The sequence below is a fragment of the Aquarana catesbeiana genome, linkage group LG01, assembly GCF_042186555.1.
Source record: "Aquarana catesbeiana isolate 2022-GZ linkage group LG01, ASM4218655v1, whole genome shotgun sequence".
NCBI classification, from domain to species: Eukaryota; Metazoa; Chordata; class Amphibia; order Anura; family Ranidae; genus Aquarana; species Aquarana catesbeiana.
The window spans coordinates 479227474-479252221 of NC_133324.1; the positions used below are offsets into that span (position 1 = coordinate 479227474).

The 24748-nt window shown below is 43.2% G+C and overlaps 1 protein-coding gene across 1 annotated transcript in view; it reads right to left on the reverse strand.

Annotated features, from left to right (window-relative positions):
• FRMPD1 (FERM and PDZ domain containing 1) overlaps window positions 1–12120 on the reverse strand; it is a 286616-nt gene extending 274496 nt beyond the window's left edge. The window contains exon 1 of the mRNA XM_073591547.1: window positions 11831–12120. The gene's annotated coding sequence lies outside the window, so the exon portion shown is untranslated. The remainder of the gene's footprint in view (window positions 1–11830) is intronic.
• Between the last annotated feature and the right edge of the window lie 12628 nt (window positions 12121–24748).

Here is a 24748-nt window from a genome sequence, read left to right on the forward strand (position 1 = left end):
TGTGTCTCCTTTGAGGGAGAAATCAAACCAGCATTCCCATCTCCTTCACCCATATCCAGATCACTCACTGCACAAATGAATGGCTATAGCCCAAGTAGTACATATAAAATCAAAGGGACTAATATAGTGTAATACTACAAATATTTATTAGAAAGATAAAGGGTTAAAGCACTCACATTAATACAAGAATAACAAGCATGTATCGAGAAAGCACTCCAGCCACAGAGACTTGGGATAGCAGCTTGCTGTCTGTTTGGTACTCACAGACGTCCCGGCTAGCGTGGTGACATCATTGACAAGAAAGGCACCGCCTCCTTCATGTGTATTGCCCAATCCCCGGCTTCATCAGAAACGTTCTTTACTGTACATTCACATCAGTCCCTGCCCCCAAGGGGCTTACAATTTAAGGTCCCTATCCCACATACATATATACAAATACTGGGGTCTATGTACAGATTGTCTTTGGAGTGTGGAAGGAAACCCTCACAAGCAAACCGAAAACATGCAAACTCTACACAGATAGTGGTCTGACGGGGATTTTAACTAAGGGTCACCAGTGCTGCAAGGCAGAAGTGCTAACCTTCAAGCTGCTGTGCTGCCCAACATTCAGTTGACTTTGTATTTCTATGCCATTTGCTTGCAGCTTGTCTCACCTCTGTATGCTACTGATAAGACATTATAGGTGTGTGTTGAGAGGCTCTCGTTATGGAGATATAATGGGTCTTTTAGACCCCTGATGCCTACTTGTCCATCAGATAGAGATCAAAGAAAAAGAGTCCCCAAGCTGAAGGTGAGTCAGCTCAAATCACCCGCTTACAAAAGCTCAGAACCCAGATGTACTCAGGGCTAAACAGCTAGGTTCATGGTCCCTAGAGGGAATCTCCTCAAATTCAGCATCCTGACTGTGTTGGTTGAGGTCCTGTGGGAGTTTGGCATAAGAAAAGCATTGGCTGGAGGGTGCGTTGGACAGATTGTTTGCTTGGACTAGACCTGTTAACGTTGGCAGAATCCCCTTCTAATACAAGGGGACCGTTCACACTGGGACCCAGTCTTTCTTGGTTTCTTCACAGCAACTCTGCTCTTTATGCTTCCCTTATTTGTTATTATTATTAATTAATAATGCTGATAAAACACAAAGACTGAAAAGGGTTGCCTATAGTAACAGATATTTTTGAGGTGCTAGTGCTCTAAAGAGCTAACTCTAATTAATTCCTATGGGCAACACAATTGCTTTCCTTTTGGTTTTAAAAATTGTCTCAATTTTCCTTTGTGCTATACATTAGGGAATATAGCAAACAAGGAGTAAATTCATGAATCATCCACAATGAGACACATTGGGAGGCTGGATAACATATTGTAAGCACATGGCTTTTCATATTTTATGTATACATGCTATAGTGAAATATACAGTTAGTCCCTACTGATTCCACTTTTTTTTGATCAGACAATAAAAACAACATGTTTGAGCATTGGTCTTCCTTCCTGAGCTAATATATTATTCAAATACAGGCACAGAAATACTCACACTGTACTTGCTTTGACATTGCATACAATCACTTGAAGCAATTATACCAACATGATGTAATAGCATTCAGTTACAATTATTGTGTTTATCTTGTATAATTTGGTGCCTATGATAGATGTTCTATGGTCTACCTGTCATTTAATTAAAGGGGAACTCCAGGCTAGATTATACAAGTAAAACAAGGGGAAATCAGAGCCCTGCACCGCCTGTAATTTTGTAGAAAATAACATATGCTGCAAAATATGCAAGCAATAAAATTAGGAACTGCCTGTATTGTTTTAAGTACTACAATTATTGTAGTTGTAATTACTGCTAATAAAGTATCCAGCCACTTTTAGTTTTGAATAGATTTGGGAAGGATTTGAAAATCTTTTACTGATCTCTGAAACTAAAACTAATATGATCGTGCCACGCTATATATACAGTATCTCACAAAAGTGAGTACACCCCTCACATTTTTGTGAATATTTAATTATATCTTTTCATGTGACAACACTGAAGAAATGACACTTTGCTACAATGTAAAGTAGTGAGTGTACAGCTTGTATAACAGTGTGAATTTGCTGACCCCTCAAAATAACTCAACACACAGCCATTAATGTCTAAACCGTAGGCAACAAAAGTGAGTACACCCCTAAGTGAAAATGTCCAAACTGGGCCCAAAGTGTCAATATTTTGTGTGGCCACCATTATTTTCCAGCACTGCCTTAACCCTCTTGGGCATGGAGTTCACCAGAGCTTCACAGGTTGCCACTGGAGTCCTCTTCCACTCCTCCATGACAACATCACGGAGCTGGTGGATGTTAGAGACCTTGTGCTCCTCCACCTTTTGTTTGAGGATGCTCCACAGATGCTCAATAGGGTTTAGGTCTGGAGACATGCTTGACCAGTCCATCACCTTTACCCTCAGCTTCTTTAGCAAGGCAGTGGTCGTGTTAGAGGTGTGTTTGGGGTGTTATCATTTTGGAATGCTGCCCTGCGGCCCAATCTCTGAAGGGAGGGGTTCATGCTCTGCTTCAGTATGTCACAGTACATGTTGGCATTCATGGTTCCCTAAATGAACTGTAGCTCCCCAGTGCAGGCAGCGCTCATGCAGCCCCAGATTATGACACTCTCACTACCATGCTTGACTGTAGGCAAGACACATTTGTCCTTGTACTCCTCACCTGGTTGCCGCCACACACGCTTGACAACATGTGAACCAAATATGTTCATCTTGGTCTCATCAGACCATAGGGAATGGTTCCAGTAATCAATGTCCTTAGTCTGCTTGTCTTCAGCAAACTGTCTGTGGGCTTTCTTGTGCATCATCTTTAGAAGAGGCTTCCTTCTGGGACGGCAGTCATGCAGACCAATTTGATGCAGTGTGCAGCATATAGTTTGAGTAGTACTGACAGGCTGACCCTCCATCCCTTCAACCTCTACAGCAATGCTGGCAGCACTCATATGTATATTTCCCAAAGACAACCTCTGGATATGACGCTGAGCACGTGCACTCAACTGCTTTGGTCGACCATGGCGAGGACTGTTCTGATTGGAACCTGTCCTGTTAAACCACTGTATGATCTTGGCCACCGTGCTGCAGCTCAGTTTCAGGGTCTTGGCAATCTTCTTATAGCCTAGGCCATCTTTATGTAGAGCAAAAATTCTTTTTTTTCAGATCCTCAAAGAGTTCTTTGCCATGAGATGCCATGTTGAACCTTCAGTGACCAGTATGAGAAAGTGAGAGCAGCGATAACACCAAATTTAACACACCTGCTCCCCATTCACACCTGAGACCTTGTAACACTAATGAGTCACATGACACCGGGGAGGGAAAATGGCTAATTGGACCCAATTTAGACATTTTCACTTAGGGGTGTACTCACCTTTGTTGCCAGTGGTTTAGACATTAATGGTTGTGTGTTAATGGGACAGCAAATTTACACTGTTATACAAGCTGTACACTCACTACTACTATTGTAGCAAAGTGTCATGTCTTCAGTGTTGTCACATAAAAAGATATAATAAAATATGTACAAAAATGTGAGGATGTACTCACTTTTGTGACATTGTTACTTAGTTACATAGTTACACAGTAGGTGAGGTTCAAAAAAGACACAAGTTCATCAAGTCCAACCTATGTGTGTGATTATATGTCAGTATTACATTGTACTGTATATCCCTATATGTTGTGGTCATTCAGGTGCTTATCTAATAGTTTCTTGAAACTATCAATGCCCCCCGCTGAGACCACCGCCTGTGGAAGGGAATTCCACATCCTTGCCGCTCTTACAGTAAAGAACCCTCTACGAAGTTTAAGGTTAAACCTCTTTTCTTCTCATTTTAATGAGTGGCCACGAGTCTTGTTAAACTCCCTTCTGCAAAAAAGTTATATCCCTATTGTGGGGTCACCAGTATGGTATTTGTATATTGAAATCATATCCCCTCTCTTCTCCAGCGAGAATAAGTTCAGTACTCACAACCTTTCCTCATAACTAATATCCTCCAGACCCTTTATTAGCTTTGTTGCCCTTCTTTGTACTTGCTCCATTTCCAGAACATCCTTCCTGAGGACTGGTGCCCAGAACTAAACAGCATACTCTAGGTGCGGCCGAACCAGAGTCTTGTAGAGTGGGAGAATTATCCCCTTTTGAGTTGATCCCCTTTTTAATGTATGCCAAAATTCTGTTTGCTTTGTTAGCAGCAGCTTGGCATTGCATGCCATTGCTGAGCCTATCATCTACTAGGACCCCCAGGTCATTTTCCATCCTAGATTCCCCCAGAGGTTCTCCCCCCAGTGTATAGATTGCATTCATATTTTTGCCACCCAAATGCATTATGTTACATTTTTCTACATTGAACCTCATTTGCCATGTAGTTGCCTACCCCATTAATTTGTACAGATCTTTTTGCAAGGTTTCCACATCCTGCGGAGAAGTTATTGCCCTGCTTAGCTTAGAATCATCCGCAAATACAGAGATTGAACTGTTTACCCGCCCTTGTAGCCAGTTTTCAATCCATGTACTCACCCTATGGTCCATGCCAACGGACCTTATTTTGTACAGTAAACGTTTATGGGGAACTGTGTCAAATGCTTTCGCAAAATCCACCACGTCTACAGGCCTTCCTTTATCTAGATGGCAACTCACATCCTCATAGAAGGTTAGTAGATTGGTTTGGCAAGAACGATTCTTCATGAATCCGTGCTGATTACTGCTAATGATACCGTTCCCATTACTAAAATCTTGTATATAGTCCCTTATCATCCCCTCCAAGAGTTTACATACTATTGATGTTAGGCTAACTGGTCTGTAATTCCCAGGGATGTATTTTGGGCCCTTTTAAATATTGGGGCTACATTGGCTTTTCTCCAATCAGCTGGTAAAATTCCAGTCAGTAGACTGTCAGTAAAAATTAGGAACAATGGTCTGGCAATTACTTGACTGAGTTCCCTAAGTATCCTCGGGTGCAAGCCATCTGGTCCCGGTGTTTTTTTAATGTTAAGTTTTCCATGTCTAATTTTAATTCTGTCCTCTGTTAACCATGGAGGTGCTTCCTGTGATGTGTCATGAGGATAAACACTGCAGCTTTGCTTACTGAAGCCCCCCGATTCCCTCGTGAAGACTGAGGAGAAGAATAAATTCAATACCTTCGCCATCTCCCCATCCTTTGTAACCAGATGTCCTTCGTGATTCTTTATGGAGCTAATATGGTCTGTCCTCCCTTTTTTACTGTTTACATACTTAAAGAATTTCCTGGGATTTTTTTTGCTCTCCCCCGCTTTCTTTCATTTTCAATCTTAGCCGTCCTTATTGCACCCTTACATTTCTTGTTGCATTCTTTATAAAGTCTGAATGCTGATGATGATCCCTCAACCCTGTATTTTTTGAAGGCCTTCTCCTTTGCTTTTATATGCATTTTTACATTGGAGTTAAGCCATCCAGGACTTTTGTTTGCTCTTTTAAATTTATTACCCAATGGGATGCATTGGCTAATGCCCTTTTTTAATATGCTCTTAAAGCAATCTCTCCTCCGTGTTCTATGTTCTTGATTTTATCCCAATTCATGCCATCTAACAAGGTTCGTCGTTTAGGGAAGTTGTCTCTTTTGAAATTCAGTGTCTTTGTATTCCCCTTATGTTTCCTATTTGTGTGTTTTATACTGAAGCCAATTGACCTGTGATCGCTGTTTCCTAAATTGCCCCGTATTTCCACATCCATGATCAGGTCTGTATTGTTGGTTATCAGTAGATCCAGTAATGCTTTATTTCTAGTTGGTGCGTCTACCATCTGACCCATAAAATTGTCCTGCAAGACATTTAGGAACTGGCGAGCCTTAGATGAATGCGCGGTTCCCTCCGCCCAGTCTATGTCTGGATAGTTAAAATCCCCCATTATGATAACACTTCCCATCCTTGCTGCTAATCCAAATTGTGATAGGAGGTCTGTCTCCCCTTCCTCCCGAAGGTTAGGGGGCCTATAGCTTACTCCCAGTATTATTTTCCCCTTAGCTTCATCCCTTTGGAGTTCTACCCATAAGGATTCCACCTTCTCCCTAGCTCCCTTAGTGATGTCATCTCTCACATTCACTTGTACATTATTCGATACGGTATATAATTAATATACAACAATGTACCTGTGGTGAAAAAAGTTAGAATATTAGAATATATACTCATATTACCTTTTTTTAAATGCTGTAGCATCATTTCATATAATTTGGGATACTCAGTGTGTAAATGGGTCACTGATGTAAAGAGCATACCTTGATGCATACACATCTACAACCTAATGGCCCTGCAATCTATTTTTCTTGAAATTGTTCCTTTTTTTTTACTAGTAAAAGTCCTCCTCCCAAATATCCCCTTTTCCCTCTTCCTTCATTTATTTGAAACAAGCAGTGCACATTGCCTGTGGCAGGGCCAGACTGGCCTACCGGGATACCGGGAAATTTCCCGGTAGGCCGCCTGCCCTGGGGCTGCTTTGATCTATGGCTATGGTGCTTCCCTCCCGCCTCCTCCTCTTGTTTGTCATACAGAGCAGGAGCTCTGTGTATCATGGAGCTGGGTCTGTGTGTGTTGTCGGCGGCACGGTAACAAGGTCCCGCCGCCCTTGACCGTCTCGTGTAATAGGCGGAACACTGATTCAATCTACTATCACACGAGACGGTCTAGGGGGGTGGGACCTTATTATAGCACCGCCGACAACACACACAGACCCAGCTCTGTGATACAGAGCGCTCATGCTGTGTGTGTGATCCAGGGCAGGCAATGGTGAGGCTGCATTCATGGACAGTGAGGCTGCATTGTTGGGCTCAGTGAGGCTGCAATGATGGGCACCGTAAATCCGCATTGATGGGCACAGTGAGGCTGCATTCATGGGCACCGTAAAGCTGCATTTGATGGGCACAGTGAGGCTGTGATGATGGGCACAGTGAGGCTGCGATGATGGGCACAGTGAGGCTGCAATGATGGGCACCTTAAAGCTGCATTTGATGGGCACAGTGAGTCCGCATTCATGGGCACCGTAAAGCTGCATTTGATGGGCACAGTGAGGCTGCATTGATGGGCACAGTTAGGCTGCAATGATGGGCACAGTGAGGCCGCAATGATGGGCACAGTGAGGCTGCAATGATGGGCACAGTGAGGCTGCATTGATGGGCACAGTGAGGCTGCAATGATGGGAACAGTGAGGCTGCAAAGATGGGCACAGTGAGGCTGCAATGATGGGCACAGTGAGGCCGCAATGATGGGCACCGCAAAGCTGCATTTGATGTGGACAGTGAGGCCGCATTGATGGGCACAGTGAGGCTGAATTCATGGGCACCGTAAAGCTGCATTTGATGGGCACAGTGAGGCTGCGATGATGGGCGCAGTGAGGCTGCAATGATGGGCACAATGAGAGTGCACTGATGGGCACAGTAAGGCTGCATTCATGGGCATGGTGAGGCTGCATTCATGGTCACCGTAAAGCTGCATTTGATGGGCACAGTGAGGCTGCAATGATGGGCACAGTGAGGCTGCATTGATGGACACAGTGAGGCTGCATTGATGGGCACAATGAGAGTGCACTGATGGACACAGTAAGGCTGCATTCATGGGCATGGTGAGGCTGCATTCATGGTCACTGTAAAGCTGCATTTGATGGGCACAGTGAGGCTGCGATGATGGGCACAGTGAGGCTGCATTGATGGACACAGTGAGGCTGCATTGATGGGCACAGTGAGAGTGCACTGATGGGCACAGTAAAGCTGCATTTGATGGGCACAGTGAGGCTGCAATGATGGACACAGCGAGGTTGCATTGATGGGCACAGTGAGAGTGCACTGATGGGCACAGTGAGGCTGCATTCATGGGCACCATAAAGCTGCATTTGATGGGCAAAGTGAGGCTGCATTGATGGGCACAGTGAGGCTGCATTGTTGAGCACAGTGAGGCTGCATTTTGATGAGCACTGGTGAGGTTGCATTCATCTCTTGTACCACGTCCGCAGTCTCTGACTATCTCTTGTACCATGTCTGCAGTCTCTGACCATCTCCTGTATCATGTCTGCAGTCTCTTGGGGGGAAGCCTACAGAAGAGTCAAGAGTAGGAGTGCTACCAGGATGGGGGTCATGGGAAAAGTCAGACGTGTGTGGACTGTGGAGAGGAGACTATGGGATTAAACCAGAGCCACCAAGCTGGAGCCAACTGACTGAGCCCTGCACGGTGCACCTGTGAGGAGGTCAGTGACAGCCCCGCCAGCCCAGTCTGAGGGGGGTCACTGATGTAACAGGGGAGTGAATACAATAATGTAAGGGGGCACTGATATAAAGGTTTCACCCTTATATCAGTAACCCCACCCCCTTACCTTAGTGTATTCTTTCTGCGGAAGGTGGTCTCTGGTCAACAGAGTCCCCCCTACATTCCCAGAGTCCCTGGTGTCCCCATGATGATTGACCGCTTTTAACTGGAATTTGCTTTTCTATACAGTATATATAAAGCCCTATGTGCTTTCATATCTGTCTTCTCTATATATAATACACTCTTCAAATGTGCTTGAAAATACACGGTTTTCCCTTTCATGAACAAGAAAATAATGATGTTATGATGTTGGGCTAGTATAATAATGTTATGGGACTGGTATGAATTTTTTTCCAGGGCTGGTTTTTATTCCCAGTCCGGCCATGGCCTGTGGTCATGTCCATATCGGGAACTAAAAGAGGGTGTGGCTACATTCCTACATAGAGTGGGACCATAGAGAATGTACATAGGCACCCTGCAACAGGCTGGATCACAGCAGCAAAAATAAAAGGAATTTGTCGGAGGCTGAGAGCAATAGAAGATATAAAAGAATAGATTCATACTCAAATAGAATTTATTCTTTTATACCAGCGCAAGTTTTTTTGGGAGGGATATATTACACCCTGCCTCTTAAATAACTAAGTCCTTCCTGTACATTTCTTATCCTTGTTGACTACACAGGGAGTCCCTCATGACAGCTCCTGGAACTTGCACCTTTAAAAACTCAACAATGGCAAATCAACAAGTCAACAATGGCAGCTTCCCTTTGCAAGGGGTTCAATTTAAACACAAAGTGAAAGCCTTCCTCAGTCAGTAGTACACCATCTACATTCTCCACCCTGCCATCCCAAGGGCTAGCTAAGTGCACCTGAATTTTGGTTAATCTGGTTTCCTGCAGTGGCATGGGCTAGTGCCGCTATTCCCAACCAGGGTTCTTCCAGGGGTTGCTAGGGGCTCCTTGAACTATAACTGATCAACCTCCCATCCGATGGTGCCTGAATACTTCCAAGATCAATGGCATTTGACAGAGCCAGTAGCATCAAACTCTCTGGCAACCAATGGAAGGGGAGCATTTTTCCCACGTGCCACCAATGTACAGGGCATTTTTACCCCTGACCCCTAATAAATTGGTTTTAGCAGAGGTTCCCTGAGTCCTGAAAACTATTTCAAGGTTTCCTCTGGGGTAAAAAGGCTAAGAAAGGTTGGACTACTTATGAGAACAATAACTACATCTTCTATGTTCTGCACAGCTCTGTATAGCATCTGGTGTGAGATTTATGAGCAGTCGCAGGAGACTAGTTCTGCACAATACTATTCTACCAAGTTGAACTCAAGACATAATACAATTCACTTATTAAAGTGTATGTAAACCCTAACAATCAAATGTTCCTATTTGCTCCCTTTTTTTGCTCCCTTTTTGGTATGATACCATTAAAGTGTTAAACCCACAACAGTAAAATCAGTCTGTATATGCAGTAAAACATGCTTGTTATACTCACTGTGGAACCTAAGGGGTTAATCCTTCACATAGTGTAAAAAGGCTGTTTGATCCTGTCTTCTCTGATCCTCCCCTCCTTCCACTGTCCCCTAATATTTCCTGATAACACAGGGTCTATGGAGTCAGGCTGCACATGCTCAGCACATGCTCACTTTTTCTTGGGAGGATGCATGTAATCAGCACAGGGCCTATCAGCACTGTACCTGGTTTTGACAGGTACCTGCTCACAATTCTGGCTGAGTTTCCCACAACAAACTCAGCCAGAAGTTCGACCCCCCTCCTCCTTGCCCCGCCGCCGGGCCAATCACAAAGTGCAGCACACTGGGGAACTGGCTGTGAAGTGGTAAGGCAGCAGCACACTAAATGGCGGCAGCAGCATCCGAGAGCTGATAAATCGGCTCGGGTGAAGACATCGCTGGATTCGTGGACAGGTAAGTGTCATAATATTAAAAAATATTAAAAGTCAGCGGCTACAGTATTTGTAGCTGCTGACTTATTTTTTTCTGAAGGAGCTTGGAGCTCTGTCTTAAGCTTCAGGCTGAAATTTCAAATGAACCTAAACCCTTAGGCAAATGCAATCTAAAAATGCAGCTGGTTTTCCTTTTTATAAAATTACATTTCTTATGCCTTCCTGATCCAGTGAATACAAACAAAAGAATCCATACATATTGCTAATTTGCATGTAAATGTATTTGAGATGTGTTGCAAATTGTAACCATACATTGGTAGTCTTTTATAGTTCTAATGATTGCAGGCTGGAGTGTAATTGCTCCTCGGTTAATCACTTTAATAACATACAGTCTTAATCTGAGCCGTCCTGAATGACAGCTTTAGGAAAAGGAGGCGTCGCTTTCCTAGGTATTACATCCTAAGTGTGTAGTGTAAGCTCAGTGGGTCACTGGGAACCCCCCACCCCCTCTTTCCACTCATTCTCTAAACCCATGCCACTACAAAATCCACCAAGCCCTCCTTGTTCATCATATATACTCAGTAGACTTACATTTAAAAAGTCATTGTTGAACCATTTTATATTTTTAAATGCTGTATACTGTTTAAAGTTGTCCCAGTGTTTACTACCTTCTGTGTTTATGTGGCTTGAAAGGGAAAGAGCTTTACAGCCACAATTTATTCCAGAGAATTAAAAGGTTAACATGGCAACCTTGAGAAAAGAGGACATCTGCACGCCAGACAAAAGCAGCTTTGCGTTTTCCTATTAATGCGTTCGGTGGTAAAACTTGCAATTTGTTTCGACAATGACTTTCTTTTTTTTTTTTTTTTTTTTTAATCTTGCTCATTCCACCGTGGGAGCCTTACTTACACTAATTACAGTAGACAGTACTGTAGGGATGAGCACTTTCCACATATGCCTGATTTCCTCCGCTATTGACAACGCACTGTCTAGCAGTAGCAACGGGCACAGTTGTATTACAAAGCATGAGAAAAGAAAAAGAAAACTGAACATACACATTTTATGATTGCTCCTGTATTAAATTGTATTGTAACTGTACTGTCTGCCCTAATGTTGTAAAGCGCTGTGCAAACTGTTGGCACTATATAAATCCTGTATTATAATAATAATAATAATAAATAATGAAAACTGAACAATTAAGGATTAGCTTACGTTTACCTAGGAATTCTGGACTCAGCAGTTTTGTTATAAATCATTCTTGCAACCTCTTGGAGTGATTCTGCGTGTATCCAGACAGCAAGCATCTATCCCAGAGTCTGTCTCAAATGCATCCTTCTACTTTGTTGTTGTCAAAATGCTATGTATTATAATTATATCTGTTGTTGAAGCAGCTGAGATAACATCCTGGCAGATATAGCAGTAGTTAATCAGTCTGGCAATAAACCACAAGCAAACATTGGGACATAAAAAAAATACAGATATCCTTATCTTTCAAAGCTAGGTATACAAAGTTTACACCAGAAGCAACTTCAATGACTATATATATAGATATCTATATCTATCTATATATAGATATCTATCTATATATAGATAGATAGATAGATATCTATATATCTATATATATATGGTTTAATTTACCTTTTCGGAGAAGTCCCCACAACAGCATGCTCTAGACCGCCCAGGGCTATTGCCTTTTAGTACAAAGTGCTGTTGTCCATCCTTCTTCTGTGCTCACATTGAAGAGATAAGCTGTGCAGGTGACTTAAAGACACACAGAAGCCCACAAGGGTCGCTAGGTCGCCCAGCAGCTGTCCAAATCTCCCTGTGCGCCTTGTTGATGAGGAGGGATACTGAGAGGAAGCGTAATTGTTCTACAACTCACTGTTCAGCTTGCACTGATCTATGAAGACTGGTAAGCAAAGATGCATGTAACTCCACCCAGGCAGCTAACATCCCTCTGAGCATGTCCTGGCTGCCAGCATTTTTCTGTATGAGCCAAAGGGAAAATACACCTTACCCTTGAAGGGGCTTCTTTTCTTGGCATCCACCTCTACCTTACTTATAAAACAAAAAAAAACAAAAAAATGCTTGTTCTGTTCCCTTCTAATTTACCCAAGATTTATATTATTTCTGCACATTGCTAGATTATTAAATTGTGTTCACAAAGTTATTTGTTGTTTGACCATCCAAAAACAGACCCAAGTATTGAAGAGTTGACCCTGGAAAAAGTCCAAGAATGTTTATAGAGTTCACATCAAAAGCTATGGCTCTTCATATATTATTTTATTTATTTATTACAGCTACTTATACAGCGCCGTCAATATACGCAGCGCTTCACATATATACTACACATTCACATCAGTCCCTGCCCTCAAGAAGCTTACAATCTAAGGTTCCTAATTCACATACTGTACAAACATGGGGCAATTTAGACAGAAGCCAATTAAGTGTTACTAAACCCACAACAGTAAAATCTGTCTGTATATGCAGCATAGCATGCTTGTTATACTCACTGTGGAATTTAAGGGGCTAATCCTCTACATGCGTAAAAAGGCAGTTTTATCCTGTGTGCACAGATCCTTTGCTCCTGCACTGTCTATCTGGGGAAGGCCAGCTAACACAGGCAGGGTAGCCGACCTTTACATGCTCAGTTGTGTCTTTTATGCTGGAGAGAACAGTTACTTGTTCCCAGAGTTAGCCAGGTCACATGATATTGACATCACACATGTGGGAGTGTATACAGGCTGAAGTGGAAATCTCCTCCTACTTGAACTCTCAGCACTGGAGAAACTCTGCAGTTGATCATGTAACCGTAGTATACAGATCAGCCAAAAAGGTATATAGTGGCAGTATTTTCATGTAAAAAGAAGATTTATAAGCATGGGCACTGCGGGGGGGGGGGGGGGGGGGGCGACAGATTAACTATTTTCCTATTTTTCAAATTACTGGGTTTAGTAACACTTTAACCCACCAGCATGTCTTTGGAGTGTGGGAGGAAACCGGAGTACCCGGAGGAAACCCACACAGGCACAGGGAGAACATGCAAATTCCAGGCAGGTAGTGTCGTGGTAGAGATTCATATTTTCAAAGCTTCTAAAGTTTTTGTTGAATTTAAAATAAAAACAAAACTGGGGGGGTGTTAATTATGATTGTCACATGGAGAAACATTTGTTTTATATGCTGACTCACAATGCACAGACATGGTCCACCATTGTAACTATCACAAAATCAGACCAGAATTAAAAAATGGTAAAGACAGTATTTTTAGAAAAAAAATAGTTCCAATTTATATATGCACATCGATTTATAATTTTCTGTGCCAAATAATTAAAAGTGTTGCTTGACAATTACGTTCATTTGTTCCATGATAGTGGTGTGCAGTCCATCCATTGCCATCCATACGAAATAAGTGGCTGTGCTGACACGCAATGCATGCACATGGTCCATTATTGTCACTAGCAGGAAATCAGTCCAGAATGAAAAAATGGTGGAAACACTATTTAAAAAAAAAAAAATGCTCACATATCTGTAAGTACATCAATTTAACGTTTTTTGTGCCAAATAAATACAAATGTCGCACAACAATAGGTTAATTTGTTGCATAATAGCGATGCAATGTCCTTCTATTCACATCCACACACTACAGCTGTCTGTGTCGACACACAATGCACAGACATGGCCCACTATTGTTACTTGTCAGAATTTTTTTTCAGATTATAAAAATGGTAAAACTGTTTTTTTAGGAAAAAAATGCTAATTTTTATATGCACACCAATTGAGTACCTTATGCATTAGATAAACATCGCATAAAAATGATTTCATTTGTTGCATGATAGTGATGCGCTCTCCATACATATCCACCTCTCCCCGTCCTCCTGTAGTGTTCCTCCTCACTGTCCACCCCTCCTCACTACAGTATTTTGGCCACTGCGGAAATGGAGAATATGGACGAAAATGCTTGACAATTTTGGCGCACGCTATTGGACGTTAATAGGAACTGTCCTATATCATTGTTAACGTGATTTGACATGACTTGCGCAGCAAGTTGTGTAAGAGCTCATGCACACGGCCGTAAATAAAATCATATTTGTGCGCATTTGCATATGTTTATGCACATTTATGCATATGTGTGCTAGTGCATTCTATTGGCCAGAATATTCATTTACTTTGGCCATTAGAATGGATAAATGCACAAATGTGCCAAGCGCTTATGCATGGTAAGTGTTTTTTCTGCCCAAAAGCTGCTCTCCTGAACACGCTGGTGATGGTTTGTTTTTTTCTGCATTGAAAACGCACCTCTTCTAATATGCCTGTAAATGCCTATGCGTCTTTACAAAGAGGTGTGTTTACAGGCAAAAAAAAAAGTTAAGCACCTGTAAAAGTGTCGTTTTTTAAGCCCCTTATGCATAAGTTCTAGATAAAAACCTGACAGGATTTTCTGACAGCTTTCAGGCTATATTTTATTTTGCCTGTGTCATGTTATGTTTGTTAATTTTTACAGAGATAGACGATAAGGTCTGATGTTACTAAGGCTGGCCATACATTATACAATTTTCTTGTACAATTTTCCTTTAGATTTACCAAAACCATATAATATGAGGTCAAACCTAAACACTTTCAATTTGTATGCAATTAGGCAGATCCTTGCACTATATAGTTGAAGGTAAATCTAAAGGAAATTGAATGAAAAAATTGTATTATGTATGGTCAGCCTAAAAAAGACAGACGATAAGACTTCTGCTTGTTCTGATCTTATCTTTGCCAGGTTCTGCCTTAACCTCCATGACTTGGGAAATGTGTATTGAAGAAGAATGTCAAGCAACACTATGTACAGTCAGGTCCATAAATATTGGGACATCGACACAATTCTAATCTTTTTGGCTCTATACACCACCACAATAGATTTAAATGAAACGAACAATATTTGCTTTAACTGCAGACTTTCAGCTTTAATTTGAGAGTATTTACATCCAAATCAGGTGAACGGTGCAGGAATTACAACAGTTTGTATATGTGCCTCACACTTTTTAAGGGACCAAAAGTAATGGGACAGATTAACAATCATCCATCAAACTTTCACTTTTTAATACTTGGTTGCAAATCCGTTGCAGTCAATTACAGCCTGAAGTCTGGAACGCATAGACATCACCAGACACTGGGTTTCATCCCTGGTGATGCTCTGCCAGGCCTCTACTGCAATTGTCTTCAGTTCCTGCTTGTTCTTGGGGCATTTTCCCTTTAGTTTTGTCTTCAGCAAGTGAAATGCATGCTCAATCGGATTCAGGTCAGGTGATTGACTTGGCCATTGCATAACATTCCACTTCTTTCCCTTAAAAAACTTTTTGGTTGCTTTCACAGTATGCTTCAGGTCATTGTCCATCTGCACTGTGAAGCGCCGTCCAATGAGTTCTGAAGCATTTTGCTGAATATGAGCAGATAATATTGCCCGAAACACTTCAGAATTCATCCTGCTGCTTTTGTCAGCAGTCACATCAATAAATACAAGAGAACCAGTTCCATTGGCATCCATACATGCCCACGCCATGACACTACCACCACCATGCTTCACTGATGAGGTGGTATGCTTTGGATCATGAGCAGTTCCTTTCCTTCTCAATACTCTTCTCTTCCCATCACTCTGGTACAAGTTGATCTTGGTCTCAACTGTCTATAGGATATTGTTCCAGAACTGTGAAGGCTTTTTTAGATGTTGTTTGGCAAACTCTAATCTGGCCTTCCTGTTTTTGAGGCTCACCAATGGTTTACATCTTGTGGTGCACCCTCTGTATTCACTCTGGTGAAGTCTTCTCTTGATTGTTGACTTTGACACACATACACCTACCTCCTGGAGAGTGTTCTTGATCTGGCCAAATGTTGTGAAGGGTGTTTTCTTCACCAGGGAAATAATTCTTCGGTCATCCACCACAGTTGTTTTCTGTGGTCTTCCGTGTCTTTTGGTGTTGCTGAGCTCACCGGTGCGTTCTTTCTTTTTAAGGATGTTCCAAACTGTTGATTTGGCCACACCTAATGTTTTTGATATCTCTCTGATGGGTTTGTTTTGTTTTTTCAGCCTAATGATGGCTTGCTTCACTGATAGTGACAGATCTTTGGATCTCATATTGAGAGTTGACAGCAACAGATTCCAAATGCAAATAGCACACTTGAAATGAACTCTGGACCTTTTATCTGTTCCTTGTAAATGGGATAATGAGGGAATAACACACCTGGCCATGGAACAGCTGAGCAGCCAATTGTCCCATTACTTTTGGTCCCTTAAAAAGTGGGAGGCACATATACAAACTGTTGTAATTCCTACACCGTTCACCTGATTTGGATGTAAATACCCTCAAATTAAAGCTGAAAGTCTGCAGTTAAAGCACATCTTGTTTGTTTAATTTCAAATCCACTGTGGTGGTGTAAAGAGACAAAAAGATTAGAATTGTGTCGATGTCCCAATATTTATGGACCTGACTGTATATCCTAAAACTGAACTCCAGACAAAAAAAAAAAAAATATATATATATATATATATATATATATATATATATATATATATATATATATATATATATATTTTTTTTTTTTTTTTTGTCTGGATATATATATATATATTTTTTTTTTTACAAGCATTGAAATTTCATGTAAGCTTTAATATGTTAATATGTTAATGAAGAACTATTGTTTTTTTTTTTTTAATTCAACTCCCAAGGGGACCAAGTACATATAGCACTGATTGGTGGTCTCATTGTCCCCTGAACGCACCTCTATATGCTTGCTGTAGCTCTAACCCCTTTTGAAGCCCAAATTATGGGTGTTCCTATTACACTTAGGGATGGTTTTTTTTTTTTTTTTTTTTTGCTCTATAAAAGAAAAGAGACTGAAAATTCTGTAAAAAAATTAATTTTTCTTAGTTTCTGTTATAAATTTTAGCAAATTAGTCATTTTTCTTCATACATTTTGGCCAAAATTTATACTGCTACATATCTTTGGCAAAAATAACCCAAATTGGTGTATAATATTTGGACTTTGTGAAAGTTATAGCCCCGGTTCACACAGGGGCGACTTGTCAGGTGACTTATCTGCCTGACAAGTCGCGTCCCGTTCTGTACTACAGAACTGTGCGTCGCTCCGACTTAGAAAAAGGTTCCTGTACTATTTTTGGGGCGGCTTCAGGCGACTTGCATTGACTTCTATACAGAAGTCGTTTTGCAAGTCGCCGCTGAAGTCGTGTGCAGGTCGCCTTTGTGAGTCGGCCTGCAAGTCGTGTTGTAGAGTCCACAAGTTATGGTGCCAATCTCTGAAAATTGATCACACCTGAAGTACTGGCAGCCTATCTCAATTCTTCAGACCCTAACAAGCCAGGAAAGTACAAATACCCCCCAAATGACCCCTTTTGGAAATCCAAGGTATTTAGTAAGAGGCATGGTGAGTTTTTTGAAGTTGTAATTTTTTCCCACAATTCTTTGCAATATCAAGATTTTTTTTCCCACAAAATTGTCATATTAGCAGGTTATTTCTCACACACAGCATGTGCATACTACAAATTACACCCCAAAACACATTCTACTACTACTCCTCCTGAGTATGGCAATACCACATACGAGAGGCTTTTACACAGCGTGTCCACATACAGAGGCCCAAATATGCAGGGAGCACCTTCAGGCGTTCTAAGAGCATAAATTACACATCTAATTTCCTGACCACCTCTTGCACTTTTAAAGGCCCTGGAGCACCAGGACAATGGAAATGCCCCAAAAATGACCCCATTTTGGAAAGAAAATACCCCAGCGTATAATCTATGAGGCATAATGAGTCTTTTGAACATGTCATTTTTTTCTACAAGTTTTTGGATTATGTGGAACGAAAATGAAAACGCATTTTTTTTTACACAAAGTTGTCCATTTATACAATATTTCTAAAATATAGCATATACATACCAAAAATTACACCCCAAAATAGATTCTCCTACTCCTCCTGAATATAGCGATACCACATGTGTGAGACTTTTGCACAGTCTGGCCACATACAGAGGCCCAACATGCAGGGAGCAGCATCAGGTGTTCTAGGGGCATACATTTCTCAAATCTAATTTGACTATTACACTTTTGTGAGGCACTGTAGTGGCACTGATGAGAACTGATGTGGCATGGATGAGCATAAATGGGGATGGATGAGTCGTGGATGTTAATGGCTGAGCATGATTGAGCCATAAATGTGGATGTCTGAGTACAGCTGGGTACGGCTGAGTACGGTTGGGTACGGCTGAGTACAGCTGGGTATGGCTGGGTATTGCTGGGTACGGCTGAGTATGGCTGGGTATGGCTGAGTATTGCTGAGTATGGATGGGTGTGGATGGGATAGCTGAGCATTGATGGATGGATGAGTATGACAGAGGGATGGCTGAGCATGGATGGATGGATGAGGCTACAATGGGCACAGAGCAGCGCTGTGGGCACTACAGATCCATCCCACAGCGCTCCTGCAACTCATCTCTCCCCTCTCCGCTCACACTGTACCGATTAGTACAGAGAGGGGAGAGAGGAACCGGACATGACGCGGTTTGTTTACAAGTGATCGCTCCGTCATTTGACAGAGCGATCACGTGGTAAACGGCCGCTGTTAGCGGCCAATTACCATGATCTGAGGACCCGGCGGTCATGGATACTCCCGTGTGCGCGCCCCAGGGGGCACTGGGAGCGTGATTCTGAGAGGACGTCAATGTACGCCCTTCCCAGAGTTATCGAACCGCGCTGTAGCCGTCATTTGGCTATAGCGCGGTTGTTAAGTGGTTAAAACCGAGTACGAGTACTGATACCTTTTCTCAAGCAATCATCGATACCAGGTACCGATACCTATTTTTAGTGTCATGTGACAGTTTAGAGCGGAGTTCCACCCAAAAATGGAACTTCCGCTTTAAGTGAATGTGACCCCCTGATATGCCACATATGGCATGTCATTTTTTTTGGGGGGGGGGAGCAGATACCCTTCTTTTAGGGGCATCCAGCTCCCACTTCCACCCGGGGAGCCGGAAGGAAGTTCACCTCCCCCCCTCCCTCCGTGTAATCTTCTGGGACACGTCACAGCTCCTAGAAGATTGCCCGGCCAATCACAGCTCGCGGCTTGCGCATGTGCAGTGCGTGCCCGGCTGTGAAGCCAATTTGCATTGGAATCACACCTGAAATTGCACGGCAAATCTGCCTGGAAGGTATCGGTTTTAGTATTGGTGCATTTGCACAAATACTTAGATGAGGAATAGGGTTACATGAGATGTCTAAACTGAAGAATTTCAAACAAACAAATGAGGACCTGGCTCCTATGAATTGACTCCAATTGTGCTGCCCATCCGTGGGAGTGATGGTACAGTTAGAAAAACAATAATAAGTTCCAAAAAACTGAAGTTGCAGGTGCAGAACCTGGTTGTGTTGGAAGCACCTGGCTTGGAGTATTGGAGTACTCTTGACTGCTTTGCGCTGGCTCTAAGCTGTCCCCAGATCCCAGATATGCAATGTATTGTGCCTTAGGGCTCTTTCACACCTATGGACCGTTCAGGTCCGCCTCTCAGTTTTTTAGGCGGGCCTGATTGCACGCTCAATGTACCCCTATGGAGAGACGGATGTCAGCAGTGACATGTCCGCTGACATCCGATCTGCTTCGGTCCACTCCGCTAAATCCAGACAGATCGGATCGGATGAAAATGGACAGGCGGATCCATTTTCATCTGATCCCCCATAGCAGAGAGTGAAGATCTGACAGGTCCGTCTCTCCACAGTGTGCAGAGATGGACCTGTCATCCGCCGGCTCAGCGGGGATCAATAGAGTGATCCCTGCTGAGCAAGCGGAGTCTGTGAACACGGACATTGAGCCCTGGTTCACATTGGTGCGATTTGACATGACGTGTCAAATCGGCGTCAATTGTCAGCAATGGCACCATCCTAATCGGTGCGATGACACATTTACGGCACCGTACTGATTTCAAAAAGTAGTTCTGTACTACTTTTTGCGATTTCGGGGTGCAATTTCCATTGACATCTGTGCAGAAACCTGCACAGATGTCTCTGAAATCGTAGCCGAAATCGTGACTTCAGCTGAACTCGCACCATTTCATTCCTGCTGTCAGTATGAACCAGGGCTTAGTGTGAAAGGGGCCCCTTTCACACTAAGCCCGATTTCAAAGTCACCTGATTTTGCGGTGATTTTACAGCGATTTAAGGGCCGTGATTTTGTCGCGATTTCAGGGAATGCCTGTGTAACTCGCATCAAAGTCGGACCAAAGTAGTACAGGGACTACTTTGAAGTCGGTGTGACCTGAAGTCGCACAGATATGAATTGTACTCATTGGAAATCATGGGGTATGACTTGTTATGCGACTTTGCAGTCCCAAGCCGCGATTTTTACAGCATTTTTTTACCATGTTTTGTTGCGTTTTTGCCACGATTTTGCACAGGTCAAAAGGTCACCAATGTAAAAAGCAGAAAAACACCTGTAATCTGCCCAAAAAGGAGCTCATGTACTTTTTTGAGCTTCATGCGTTTTGCTTCAGGCTACAAAATGCTCAGATGTGACCAGGGGCCATTTAAATGAATGGAATTTTGCTTGTTGGGTGTTTTTCGTGCATTTTTTTGGGTGTTTTACGAGAGTTTTACGAACTGAAAACACTCAGGTGTGAATGCAGCCTACTGTTCTCTCTGTGGCCTTGGGGTACATTGAATGGAAGGTACTCCCTTGTAAGTAGCTCCTTGAATACAGAAGGCTGCTGCACTGGCCTTACTGCTGTACAGGCTGATTCTGGTTGCCTGAATGCCTGCAGCTAAACCTAGCTGAGACTGGACTGGTGTGAGGCTTCCCACTTCTCTATCTCTCTCCTGATCTTCCTTCTGCCCCATGTGCAGAGCCCCACAGCACGGGGTCATCCCCAAGACTGTCAGGCTTCTGAGTATTTATGGGTTGTTCCCCCAACTTCTGGGCATCGCCACCCCAGGGATTGGTGGGAACTCCATAAATATTCAGGCTGCAGCCTCTGTTCCTCCACCCTCTAAGTTCCAGAACTATCCAGACAGTTCTAGAAGCCAGGGGGAGGTAATAGAGCCACAGCATTTAAAGCACTGCACAGTCTCAAAAAACAATTTAACCCATGCTCTTCTGCCTACAGAGTATTCAGACTAAATTTACCTACACTAGCAACTAGGAGGGTGCAACATACAGTATGTGCAGATGTAGCCCTGGAGTTTAGGCAGGGTTGCACCTCAAAAATTTACTTGCCAGGAGTAGCTATCCTGGTTGATTGTTTTGATTGTTAAAGATCTGTTGATTTCTCTCTAAGTTTGACATTGTAGCACTTTTCTCTTCTACCACTAGATGGCCGGGCACTTGGTGGTACTAGATACGAGATGGGGAACCCAAGGTCAGGTTATGGGTATATGGGGTACCTCAGCCAATGGACAAGGGTTTTCTTGGATCCCTTGGCCTGCTGGGAGAGCCTATATATTTGAGTGGAGTCAGGTGATCTATGTTCTGTGCCACCTGGACGGCTGTCAAGGTGGACGTGTGTTGTATTGCCCGGGCTGCTAGGCCGGAGATGGGGCACATCTGGCTGCTAGGCTGTGTGAGGGCCCATCCAGAAGCAAGAGAGCAGCGCAGGGTTGGGACTGCGGCTTGCAGTCCAACCAGAAGTGACGGTTCTGCTGACCGGAGAACCTGTCCTGGTCGGAGGTAGAGGGGAAGCTGTCACCAGTAAGGGACTGTCTGCCTTATTACCAGGGACCACAGTGAGTAACTGAAGCAAGTACTGAAGCAGCATTCTCACCAACCGGGGACGGTGAAGAATCGGGAAACTGCATTGGTAATCCAGCCAGGGAGCCAGGGAGCCAGCCAGCGGAGGTAACGCTTGCAGAACAGCCTTGTGTGTCAAGCTAGGGACCGAGCAGGCCAGTGGGGGTGAAGCTTGAGAGGTATCTTGAGTGCCAAGCTAGGGACCCAGCAGAGAAGTGGGGGTGACGCTTGAGGAAGATGCCACCGTGAAGATTGGAGGAGCTCACGGGATTCAGTGGCAGTGAATTCGTGGGTCTAGTAAAAGACCGGGAGCTGAGTGGGCTGAAGAACTACAAGAAGTGATTGTAGTGAAAGAGAAAGGAACTGTTACGTTTGTGTTAGCAACTGTTAAAGACTGTTTACATAGGAGACAGCATTCCTGCACATGCAGATGTGGTGTCTTGCTGGATGCCTTTCCCTTCATGGCTGTCCTCCTATTGAAGTCTCGGTGTCTGCCAACTAATCTTGCAGCTACCTAAGGGTGTCCTGGCCCTAACCCTCTTTCCCCCAAAAATATTGTTAAGAGAAATAAAGTTTCTTTTGCATTCAAGAGGTGTCTGGCACCCAATAACTTTAACTACTCTGCACCCACCATGCCTCGCAACCCACTACATACAGAAGGATGTCAGCTATCTCTGGCCCTGGAGGTTCTCATTAGACCGAAGGAGGCCTGGGGCCTTGCTACACATACATAACTACACCCATATACTGTACATGCTATCTCATTGCCCCTTTTGCCTCTGAGCTAGGCTGAGGGCAGGTTCTGAGTGAACTTCTGTTTGGCTAAGTAATGACAGCAGCAGTAAGGAAGACTGGTGAGCCTAAATCAACTTTTTCTGCTTTACCTGTAAGAGGAATAGAGATACTGAAGATGCTATAATTAGCTCCCCTGAGAGACAAGCTCTGTACCTAAAAAACAATGGTGGTGGTCAAAAATTTTGCCAGATGAACTAATTTTCATGTTCTGAAATTGAACAGATTCAGGTCTGTAAAAAAAAAAAAAAAAAAAAAAAAAAAAGGTTTACTGTATTATAGTTGTTCACTCTTACATCAAGGTCATTCAAATTCTTTTATTTCAGCTTCACACTTGAAGAGTGCAATGTCAATGTGCAACATAAGGCTCTTTTGATGGTTGATGGTTCTTATTAATGCTCTCTGTAGGGCAGCATTTCTTACCCTTTAAAGTTCTGCACAATCTCATTTTTTTTTTATTTAAAAAAAATAAACTTAAATTTAAAAAATAAAAATAAATCAATAGCTTTACATAAAGCAGCAGCATCCACACATTATAGAACACCCAACACTAGAGGTGATTTATTTTTAGAAAGCAAATATAACTTTGTACACTGGTACTGACATGTATTCCAGCATTTCTCTTCTCCCTCAGTTTCTCTCCTTCCTGCAGCAAATGTGACCCCAGTGCTGATGGAGAAGGACAAACCAGGAAACTGTGCAGGCACCAGATGTGCTGCTTATCAAAGATGACACCATTGGCACAATAAGAACCTGTTGCTTTGTGTAACAAAAAAAGGCAGGCTTGATTTGCGTGCTGCATTCTCATGCTGTGCCATTTTGCTGCCAATTTATTTGAATGCACTATTTTTAAAAACACGCCGCATGGTGCCATTGTGTTTGCAATCTGCGTTTGAGGTGCCTTAGCATTACATTAGCACCCGCATGCAGCTCGCAAGGGTAGTGAGTTTGAGCATGGTGTGGCAAACGCACATAACTGCACCGAACTGCATTCTGGAGTGGATTGGCCCTACTCCGACCTCAGTCATTATAGGTAAATGTTGTTTATAGCTACCTGTTAGAAGGCAACATGGTTTACTATCATATTTCTGGAGTTTCTTTCTGGTTGATACAACCAGGTCTGGAATGTAACAAGTTGCACATCAAAGCTTTGTAGCATATCAGAGTCATGCCCTCTAGCAAGGCTGAACAAAAGCTTGGCTCCTGACCAACTGGTGTGATGAGATTGAAATCCTTGTTGAACACTCTGCAAGCAAGTTTCAAAGAGGGCCATGACTGCCAGGATGATTGATGAAGGTGGGTTACAAAGATTAAAGGATCAACAGGCATTGAAGATGACCCGGGTCACATAGCGATGATCCATGGACGAATACTGCCCCTAGAGGCCAATACAGCAGGACAGACAGAAATATAATATATTGAAAGGACTGCCGCTTGGCAATATCTCATTGGACAGGAGGCTCATGGGGTGTGGTTACGAGGGGGTCTGAATGCAGGGTAAAAGTGCACACAGAAGGCAGATCGATCCCTTTTCCGCTCTTGCCTGGTGGTTCTCTGAGCCTCATGGCTCACCGTTACCTTTTTGAGCTCAGCTGACGAGACAATATCTAGAGGACAGCTGTCACATACCTTACAGCGGAGCCCGAAATGATGAGGGTGGCCTCTTGCACATTTCCAGTCCAAGCACCCCTGGTGGTGGGTACAGGGAGTGCGAGGGCAACAAAAGGGTGCAGGTGCCTGCAGGCAGGAGGCTGGAACTTGGAGATACAGGAACCTCTGCTGAGGAGATGTGGAAACTGATCACCAAACTTGTTCAGCGGGAGCTAGATCAGGATCAACTGCAGAATCAGGAACAGGCAGGAGTCGGCAACAGGCTGGCAGTGGGGTACCAAATCAGAAGACAAATCCGTAGTCAGAAACAGGCAGAGGTTGGCAACAGACGGGCAGCGGGGTACAGAATCAGGAGGCAGAGCCGTAATCATAAGTTCAAGCCAA